Genomic DNA, 8,028 nt, shown 5'->3' with positions numbered 1-8,028 from the left:
AATTCCATAAACAAATATTTCCCATCAATATCACAATCATCACCATTTGTTAATGCAACTTCAAGATTCATACAAGAGTTTTTCAATTCTTCATCATTTAAAATGAACCAACCTCGACCCATCAAACAAAAAACCAAAAATCGATTCAAAATTTTCATTTGCTCAAATCTAGTCTTCAATTGAGATAAAGCCATATCAACCAAAACGAGAAAATAATCAGTTCTAAATGTTTCTTGAGCAGATTGTTGTTCTCTTTCCGTATTTGGAATCTCATCAAACTGTTTTTTTCTAAAATAAGAACGTTTTATCGAAAATTCAGGCTCAATTCCAATTTCATTTGCAATATGTTTAGCTTCAATAATGGCAAAAGTAAGCCCAGTCTCCCTATACTTCTCAAAATAACAAACCAATACCTCTAAATTTTTTACCGCAACATCAAGTAGCATATCTTTAGATTGTAACTTTTTGCTAACTAAATTGATTATATACAAAATTTCATGCCAAATAACCAAACTGACAATAAATTCAAAACTTGAAAGTTCACCATTTACCAAAGATTCAACATCTCTACATAATTTTCCATCATCACTAACTTGAGATAATTTCAACAAAGCTTCCCTTATTTGAGCAAATTGACTTTTTATAGCTTTAACACTTTCTATATGACTTTCCCAACGTGTAGATCATCAATAAACTCAAGTAAAACATTACATCGCTTAGTAGAATTAGCAAACACATTGTATATTGTTTGACATGTTCCAAAAAAAAGTTTTTGCTTTATGACAAGAATTTGCCATATCACACAAAACTAAGTTAAAACTATGGCAACCACATGACATATAAAATGCTCTAGGATTTACATCAAGCAATCTTTTTTGAACATCTTGGAGTTTTCCTTTCATATTAGATCCATTATCATAACCTTGTCCTTGCACACAATTAATGTTTAAATCTAGAGATTTTAAAACATTTTGTAACACAGTGAAGAGACCTAAACCAGATGTATCCTCTACAACCAAAAATTCTAAGAAGAACTCTTCTACACTTATGGGAGCACACGACATATCAACACATCTAATAATCAAAGTCATTTGTTCCTTGTGACTTGCATCAGGAGTGCAATCAAGAATTACGGAAAAAATACTTTGCCTCTTTGATTTTTTTAATAATCACACTCTTAACTTCAGATGCCAACAATTGAATCAGTTCATTTTGAATTTTATGGCTAAGATAATGATAATGAGTTTCTTTGTCTTTAATTAGCCGAAAATGTTGTTTCATGACAGGATCAAACTCCGCAATCATTTGAAGTATACCCAAAAAATTCCCATTAGAATTTTGATAAATTTTTTCATTTGATCCACGAAAAGCCAAATTATATTGTGCTAGACACTTCACAATAGCAATTATTCTAATCAAAACTTCTTTCCAATGATCTGTATCTTTCTTAATCAATTCTTGTAATTCTTTATCAATTGTTTGATTTTTATTCAATCTCACTCGCAACTAAGTCCAAGTTCTCAAGTTAATCATATGCTCAGAACTATTTTCATGCAAACTTAATGTTTCACCTAAATGTCTCCAATCATTTATCCCTTCGGTAGCTAATTGACTTCTAGACCAAGCAGTTTTCAATATCTTACAACAAAAAACTTTATCCAACTCTTTTGAATAAACAAACCATTTTCTATCATAAGAATCACCATTTCGTAAATTACGGACATAATGTTCACAAGAAAAGTGTCTACCTATTTTATCATTTGGAAAGTTGATGTTGGTTTCCCTTATAGGCCCTTTTTCAGCAACTAAATCTTTCATTTTTGAATCTAAATCATCCCAAACCCTTGGATCAAAAATATTCAAAGKAACTTCATCATTACATGGATTTTCATCGTCCCCAACTTCATTAGTACACARATTTTYAATATTTTCAACAAAATCATTGGGATTTTCAGAAACATTCTCAGTGGGATTTTCAAAAACATTTTCAGTGGGATTTTCAGAAACATTTCCAATGGGATTTTCAGGCACATTTTCAATGGGATTTTCAGACACATTTTCATGCCTAACAAAATATCGATTTAACGATCCCTGTAAAGATTGGGCAATTTCTTGTTGTCTTTTCTTTCTTTTTCTATTTTGTGCACCTGATGGTTGTGATCTAGGAAACATGTCTAATATCTTATGAAAAACAAGCAACAAATATCCAAGCAATAGTCAAGCAAGTAAGCAACAAGCATAGAATGATAGAACCTGGATTAAGCTCATGTTTCCTTTCCAACTTGAAGACTCATTCTTGAAGACTTGGCCCTGCTTCCAAATTCCAATCCAGACTTGTTCAACAGTCCCAACTTGACAACTTCGGACTTCCAATTCCAAAATGGCAAAATCCAAGCCTCCAATTAGCTGTATGATTGTATCTACTATTAATCTAGATTTCAAATTTGAAGAATGAATTGAAGGATTAAGATTTGATAAACAAATCATTAATCATTAAATCTAAGTATCTAACAATCTGGTACTGTGGTACATATACATATGCTCAAACATGAAACATCTAATAATATGTTTAGAACTTAGAATCATAGAATGTGGGAAAGTGAGACTTTGAGACTCTAGTATACATGTATATATAGTGGAGAGTAGGAAGGGGACTTACCAGTTACTGAGTTACCACTCTCGAGCACGACGAACAGATGGCAGTCGACACTCGGCAGTAACCAATCATCGGTCGCGTCAACTCCTCGATTCAAGGCCATAAACATAGCGTCACAACCGTTGCCCTTGCCTTGCGCCCTTGCCCGTTAGAGAATAGAGAAGTTACCGTTGCCTTGCCTTACCGTTGCCTAAGTAATCCCCTGCGGCTATGCGCCTATGCCTCTGGAATCGGAACGTCTCGCTCGTTAGGCAAACTCAAAAGAATCGATTAATCGAATGGGGATTGGGGAAGTGCGATTGACCGATTGTGCGAACAGCAAGCGCAGCGGCGATGGTGAACGTCAAAGGCATCGACCGTCAAATGAGGGGTCCAGTAGTCCAATTCAATCTTGGTTTTGGGCTTGTTTAAGTTTTAAAGCCCAAGTCTGTAATTTTTAAATCCAAAGAGTTAAAAGGCCAAAAAGTAAAAACTAATAATATAGTCTATATAAAAAATTTGATGCCCCTTTGGGCTTTGATGCCCTGTGCGGCCGCACGGGCTGCACGTGCCAAGGGCCGGGCCTGGTCATACCCCTCATCCAATGTTCCCATAAGCTATGATATTTATGTAATTCTCCCTCCTCGATTCCGTAAGAAACAATGCAGATCTAAGAGAATCATATAAACATTAATCCACAACAAATCAAACCAACTACCATGTATACATGATTAAGCTGTTTGGATATCAGCATTACTAATTGTATGTGAAGGGAAACAGACAATCAGACAAACAACACCAATAAAATCAGAAATCATTAATTTCCCTTCATACCACATATTTAATTAAGATGTAGACATGATATTAAATGGCTTACAGTATGAATAATTACCTCATATTTCAGCTACCTTACGGTTCTCTTGTCGCCAACTTCGTTATGTGGTCTTTACTGCAACTTTTTAAGTGCATTTAGATAAGGAACTGTTGCTTCCAAAAGCTTGCATCAGGACCTACTCAATAGAAAAGTCTTTGGCCGTCAATAGACATTATTTTACACAACTCGAGTGAAATGGACCAAGCATCGAAAGAGTTATTGAAAATGGCATAGAGGCCCATGTATTTAAAACATTGAATGCATTACATCATCTTAACATCTGTGGTAACAATCAATAGCACAAATTTAAGAAATTATTGATACGAATAGATTAACAAATTATCAAGTAATATTAACAGTATATGACATTCTATATACAATCAAAAGTCTATAACTAGGATCATCAAAAAAGAAGAGACAAAGATGCAGTTTCCCCTTGCTTTTGAGGTAGTCATGTTTCTCACAACAAAGAAAATGACAGATATATGAGACAAGGTTGGCACGGTAGATAATCACATGCGAAAACGTGTGAGATGGTCTAGCGTCGGCATGAACAGAAAACGCTGAAAACTAAAACACCACCTAGAACAGACCTGTAATTGGAGATCAGTCAAGATTAACATAGAGGGTCTTGTTTCCTATCTTGTAGACTTGTGTGCCTTAAATCCTCCATGTTACTTGCTCTAGGCTCGACTTCAAGCTGCATGGGCAAGCTGACGGTGCTGAGGAAACCTTACGATACAGATCTTTCTGACTTGGAGATGCAAGTAAGATGTGAATTGATTTAACTTAATCTGATTAGCAAGTTGGGTCTGTGAGTTGTCTATCTTGCATGGAGCTAATATTGTTGGAACTGGACGAGCTGTAGCATGCGACCTGAAGTCATTTCCAGGTCATACAACGCCCCAAACAGGTTCCATTTCCATTTTAGGGGTCCTTTTTTGGTATCTAGAGTATCATACCTTTCTATAGTATCTATTAGTAATCACCAGTGTTCATCATTCTTCAAGATTGTACGCATAATTCGATACAGTGAATCAGTTCTCGGCATCCTCCGCTCGTGGTTTTTCTCGATTTGGGTTTTCCCGTAAATATCCCAGTGTCGCTCTATCCCTCTTTACTTGTTGAATGTATTGTGGATTGTTAGCATTGATAATTTATTGTTGGACGTTAAAGGTGAAACCCATTACCTGTGTTTTGAATATTAAAGGTGAAGATACAGTAAGCGTGAAGAAGTCTAGGTCTACTCTTAATGAGAAAAAAGAAAGAGAAAACTATATAAAGCCTATTAACAATAGGCTAATAACAAGAACGGTCCTGAACTATGGATATTTACATATATAGCTAACACCCACCTCAAACTCAAGGTGGATCACGAGAAATCAACCTGAGTTCATGAACGGCACTTGAGAAGAGACCAGGGAGAAGAGCTTTGGTGAAGACACCCGCGGTTTGGTCATTGGAGGGGACTTGAAGAAGGCGAACAATATTGCTGACTACATGTTGACGAGTGAAATGACGGTCAATATCAATATGTTTAGTGCGCTCATGAAACACATCATTGTGAGCAATGTGAATAAAACCGCGATTGTCACATCTGATAACAGTAGGAGATGACCGAGGCGCACCCATACCCGATAAGAGCCATCATAACCATAGTATTCCTGTGTGGTGTCAGCAAGAGCAGTAAGAGACTACTTCTTGCTGTACCAAAAAATAAGAGAATCACCAAGGAAGAAATAGTAACCGATGGTTGACCGGCGATCAGTGACATTACCATCCTAATCAACATCAGAAAAGGCATGAAGAATAAGCGATGATGATGAGAAGTGTAGGCCGTGAAACATGGTACCTTTGATCTACCTCAGAATTCTCAAAACCGCAGCATAATGAGAAGTGCGTGGAGCTGCCATGAATTGACTAACGACATGATCATCAACGGTTGGATCAGGTCATGTCATAGTCAAATAGACAAGATAACCAACTAACTGGTGATATAATGTAGGATCTGGGAGAGGAGAGCCATCACCGGGTGTGAGCCGGAAATTGAGCTCAAGAGGTGTAGAAGAAATCCTCTTGTCAGTGATACTTACACGAGAGATGAAATCAGAGGCATACTTAGCTCGACACAAATAGATACCAGTCAAAACCTCGAGGCCAAGAAAGCAATGAAGCGGTTCCAAATCTTTCATCTTAAAGTGTTGATATAGAGACTCTTTTAAATCATCAATACCATGTAAACACTTCCTATAATGATCATATCATCAACATATAAGAAGAGAAGAATAGTACTTGCATCAGTAGATTTGGTAACAAAAAAACTGGAGTCATAATTGCTAGCGGAAAACCCTAGTGAGCAAATAGTAGTAATGAACTTCTCAAACCATGCCTAGGATACTTGCTTAAGCTCATAGAGAGCCTTACGGAGGTGACACATGATTAGGGGAATGAGGAACCCAGGAGGGGGCTTCATATACACAACTTCAGAAAGATCTCCATTCAAAAAAGCATTCTTGATATTCATCTAAAAAAGTGGACATTTGCGAGCAGAAACAATGGCAATAAAACTGCAAACGGAAGTGACTCTGCAATGGGTGCAAATGTCTCTTCATAATCAATCCCATACTCTTGACTACACCCCTTGGCGACTAGTCAGACTTTAAAACGATCTATGGATCCATCTGATTTGGTTTCGATCTTGTACACCCATTTCGAGACAATGATTCCTTGATCGGAAGGTAGAGGGACAATTCTCCAAGTAAGAGCTTTGTCAAGTGCCTGCAGTTCTTCCGACATAGTTTGCTGCCAAAGAGGATCGGTAGAGGCTTCCCTTTAGGAAGTAAGAGAGTGAGATGTGAATAAAGTGGAATAACTATAATCATAAAGGTGATTAGGGACTTGCCTTACCCGATGAGAACGACGCATGTCCAAAGGAGCTGTAGTTGGACCCTCAGGACTTACAGACGGATCAGGATTGGACATAGAAGGTGGAATAAGAGTAGAGGTTGGACAAATGTCCTAGGTAACTCAGATAATTCAGACGGGTATGAGGGATCAAAAGAGTGAGTGATGGTCTTATCTATGTTGGATGGTGTAGGAAATAATGGTGAATCAACTGATAAAGGAATAGAGATGTCCATGAAGAAAGGAGGAGGCAGAGTCGGATTGAACTTTGAATTTTGAAACAGAGGAGGACATTTGATCTTCCTAGAATATGACACGATGAGATATACGTGACAGACTGGATCCCAACATCGATGTCCTTTATGTTCGATATCGTAACCAAGGAAGCAACAAACGCGAGAACGAGGACCAAGTTTGGTAGGCTCATGAGGTTGGAGTAGAACAAAACACACATCCCCATACTTTTAGAAGATCGTAAAAAGGTGTGATACCATGTAAGGCTTCATAAGGAGATTTATTTCGGAGTTACTGTTCACATCGGAGTTACTGTTCACGCCGGAACCCCCGCCGTTGCCGGAACCCTAGTCCGCCACCGTCACGAGCCCTTTTCCGGCCTCCGACGACCTTCGACTTTTAGGGTTCTGGTCGGAATCCCCATCTGGTTTGTTTTCCGACATCTTTTTGGTCTAATTTTGTTGTTGTCTACTCGCAACAGATCTGATCTCATCTATTTGGTCAAACTCTGTTAATTGCTATATGTTTAGTCTGGTTTCCTTTGATAATCTGTCCCTTGGGTGTTCGTTTCTGATTTGATTAATATGATAAACACTGATGATAAAACCTCCGGTAGTACTCGTCTGGTAAATGAGCACCCCGCTGCTTCCACTGTTATGTTTGCTGAGACAGGTAACTCTGGCAAATGCTTTGTATCATCCTCCTCCAAATGGGTCATTGATTCAGGTGCCTCAGACCATATGACTGGTAATTCCAACCTTCTCCTAAATTTCAATAAACATGCATCCTCAGATCAAGTCACAGTAGCTGATGGATCTGTCTCCCAAATAATTGGGTCTGGCACTGTTAAATTGTCCCCATCTGTCTCGTTATCCTCAGTCTTGAGCCTACCAAAATTTTCTTTTGACTTACTGTCTGTGAGCAAAATTACTCGCACTTTGAATTGTAGTGTCTCATTCTTTCCTGATCATTGTGTCTTTCAGGATTTGCAGACTAAGATAATTATTGGTAGAGGACGGGAGTCAGATGGCCTATACATATTTGAACCACCCAAACCATATTCCTTGGCAAGTTCTAGTTCATCATCTCCTTTTGAAGTTCATTATCGACTAGGTCATTCTTCCTTACAGAGTCTCAAGAAGTTGTGTCCTGAATTTTCCCATTTACAGTATATACAATGTGAGTCATGTCAGTTTGCCAAACATCAACGTGTTCACTTAAGTCCTAGAGTCAATAAGCAGGTTGCGTCCCCATTTCAATTAGTACATTCTGATGTCTGGGCCCATGTCCTGTAACGTCTAAGTTTGGTTTTAAGTATTTTGTTACGTTTGTAGATGATTATTCTCGAACTACTTGGTTATACTTCATGAAAAACCGTTCA

The 8,028-nt window shown here is 37.9% G+C and overlaps 1 long non-coding RNA gene across 4 annotated transcripts in view; it reads right to left on the bottom strand.

Moving 5' to 3' along the window:
• Positions 1 to 6: 6 nt before the first annotated feature.
• Positions 7 to 8,028, bottom strand: part of LOC112506708 — a 16,561-nt gene continuing 8,539 nt past the window's right edge. For 3 of the 4 annotated variants that reach the window (XR_003068480.1, XR_003068483.1, XR_003068481.1), the window contains 3 exons: positions 3,528 to 3,645; positions 2,660 to 3,083; positions 7 to 2,406 (listed from right to left, as the gene is read on the bottom strand). This is a non-coding gene — a long non-coding RNA (uncharacterized LOC112506708). The remainder of the gene's footprint in view (positions 2,407 to 2,659; positions 3,084 to 3,527; positions 3,646 to 8,028) is intronic. The other variant, XR_003068482.1, reaches the window with a different exon arrangement.

The sequence above is a fragment of the Cynara cardunculus genome, assembly GCF_001531365.2.
Source record: "Cynara cardunculus var. scolymus isolate 2C chromosome LG 2, CcrdV1, whole genome shotgun sequence".
NCBI lineage: Eukaryota > Viridiplantae > Streptophyta > Magnoliopsida > Asterales > Asteraceae > Cynara > Cynara cardunculus.
This window is presented reverse-complemented; position numbering and strand designations above follow the sequence as displayed.